We start from the raw sequence: 2,470 nt of genomic DNA, 5'->3' as shown, positions 1-2,470 counted from the left end.
CTTTGAAGTCTCAAACGTTGGTTAACCGAATCAACCCAACCCACTTACATGTTCATTTTTTTTTAATTTAAGAAAAATAAAAATAAAAAAATAAGTCATAATCTCATAACTATATCTCGATTTCCTCCAATTTATGAAATTATCAGTATTATCAGTAAGTAATAGCACTGATAATTTCCTTTCGCAAGCTCATTGTATTATACTTTAACATTTTTTCCTCACTCAATCAGTCAGACTACATAACTTTTTAGAAAAATGACAACTTTTAAGTTTTATATTGATCCAACTCTATTAACTTGATTTTATTTCTTAGTTAATTATTCTTGTAATATAAAATTATTTAGTTATTGTAATTTAAGTGGACCCAAAATTTGGCCATTTTTTGAAAAAAAAAAATCAATTTGGACTAAAAGTCCAAATCGACTAACCGAACCGAACCAATTTGATTTGGTTTGGTTCTATTTATAAACTAGAGTGAGTTGGTTTGGATTGAAATTCGTCTAAACCGACTAATTTGATTTTGGTTTCGAGTTAGAATCGAAACCAACCCAAACCAAATCATACCCAAACCTAAAAAACAATTAGTTTCTTTGTTAGTTGATCAAAAATAAAAAAAAATATGACCAAGTGTACTAAATTTAAAGGGCAAAAAGATAACTTTATATTTTTTATATTAAAAAAAATATATATATATACATCTTCTCCACTCACCCCCACACCCAAAACCACCAAAGTACCACTGGCTGCCACCATTACCATCATTGTCTGCCACCACCACCCACTATGACTGTATTAACAACCTCCTACTGATAATTCTCGTGGTATCGATTATCATTCTTTCCAATCCAGTGCAGGGTTACTTCCAAACCCACCAAATTCTTGCACCACTACCCCCCTACCAAAAGGGATTCTTCTACTTTGATTTCGCCCAAAATCCCGTTAACTTCTCTTAATGAAGATCGCAAAAGCTTGAAAAAGAACTAAAAAAATTAGTATGATTCCAATCCCAATTACGATTAAATTCGATGGCAAAGGGGGGTTATGAGGATGATTTCCATTTCTCTGAACGTTGGGTTGGACTGGCTTATTTTTGCTCACCTCCCTTAAATTCTTTGCCCATGCCAAAATTCTCACTCCGGCAAAAAGGTCTGTTTCACTTGACTTAATCTATGGCAAAATCTGTTCCTACTTTCCCAACCAAGGGGCATAGTCTCTCACCTAGTGATTTGTTTGATGAATTTGTTGACAATAATGAATCAAAATTTGGTTCATTAATTTTAAAAACAGTTTTTGAAATGGATGAATGTGATGATGACAAGTATGATTGTTAATCAATATTGTAAAAAATAATTGTACATGTAGTATGGCTCTTTTTTTGATAGTGCTGAATTGATCTTGGCTAGCTTATATTTGCAGGACAACTTGGGGTGGTGTAAGGGTGAGTGGAGAAGATGATTCATGGAAAAGCTTCTCGTATAGAAGCTGGTTCACAAAACAGCTACAGAAATTTAAATTGATAAAAAATGTATTGACGTGTTGGGTGTCCAGCAGAAAAATTGAAAGGGGATGTAACACACCACTCCACCCGCCATTGAGATCCCCCCACCCCCAAGATAAGATATTTCTCGTCTCTCCCCGAAGCTAAAGTTGTTAGATTGATTGCCAGCTAGGGCGAAACACCAGCTCATCTTTACACACTCACCCACAACATCGACAACAGTCGCTCCCCCATATTGGAATCCTCGCACGTCGAGTGCAAAGATGGTAATGTCCAACTCCCGTGACGATAAAAACCAGTCTTCACCAACTCCGGAAAACCCAAGTGAGCGACAATCTTTTTTTATGTTTCTGATCGTGTTTTGTTTTTTCATGATATGCTTCTATTGTGTTGTGAATGCCTTGTTTGAGAGTTATATTTGTTGTTGCCAAGGTCTGCTCTCTTGGTAATGTTATTTAAACCCAATGAATCTTTTTTGTTGTTTCAATTGCATTCTGTAATTTGTCTGAAGGAGTGGATTTACGTAGTTTTTGATTACTTGTGGAAAATGTTAAAGCGCTGAGATCACAATTTCAATTACTTATTCGACTGAAATTCATTAATATTTTGCTGAACGTTGCCATTTTTTGTGCTGCGGCAGGAGGTTCTATGGAAGACGTAGGTGCCGGAGGCTGGTATGATGTTTAATGAAGAAATCGACAGGTTTATTGCGATTTGTGCACTCGATAATATTACCTAGGTAAAGATGTTAGGTTATTTGTTGTTTTAACGGATTGACGACAGTCGGAGACGCAGAAGAAAGCACCAGCGACATATACAGAAATTAATGGTTTCAGTTCGGTGGGTGAATTATTTGGGGAAAGTAGCGTAAGAAAGTGGGAGTCAATCATAGTGGGGGGTTTTTGTTTGTTTCAACGGTGACATGATATTTTATTTATTTTTTTATTTTTAAACAAAAATTGCTTGACAACT

At 35.4% G+C, this 2,470-nt stretch overlaps 1 long non-coding RNA gene across 1 annotated transcript; it reads left to right on the top strand.

Moving 5' to 3' along the window:
• Nucleotides 1–727: 727 nt before the first annotated feature.
• Nucleotides 728–2,438, top strand: LOC111374994. The gene is made up of 3 exons (XR_002699237.1): nucleotides 728–1,146; nucleotides 1,417–1,822; nucleotides 2,139–2,438. It is a non-coding gene; the product is annotated as an uncharacterized LOC111374994 (long non-coding RNA).
• Nucleotides 2,439–2,470: the final 32 nt, after the last annotated feature.

Source organism: Olea europaea, unplaced genomic scaffold (assembly GCF_002742605.1).
Source record: "Olea europaea var. sylvestris unplaced genomic scaffold, O_europaea_v1 scaffold13224, whole genome shotgun sequence".
Taxonomy (NCBI): domain Eukaryota; kingdom Viridiplantae; phylum Streptophyta; class Magnoliopsida; order Lamiales; family Oleaceae; genus Olea; species Olea europaea.
This window is presented reverse-complemented; position numbering and strand designations above follow the sequence as displayed.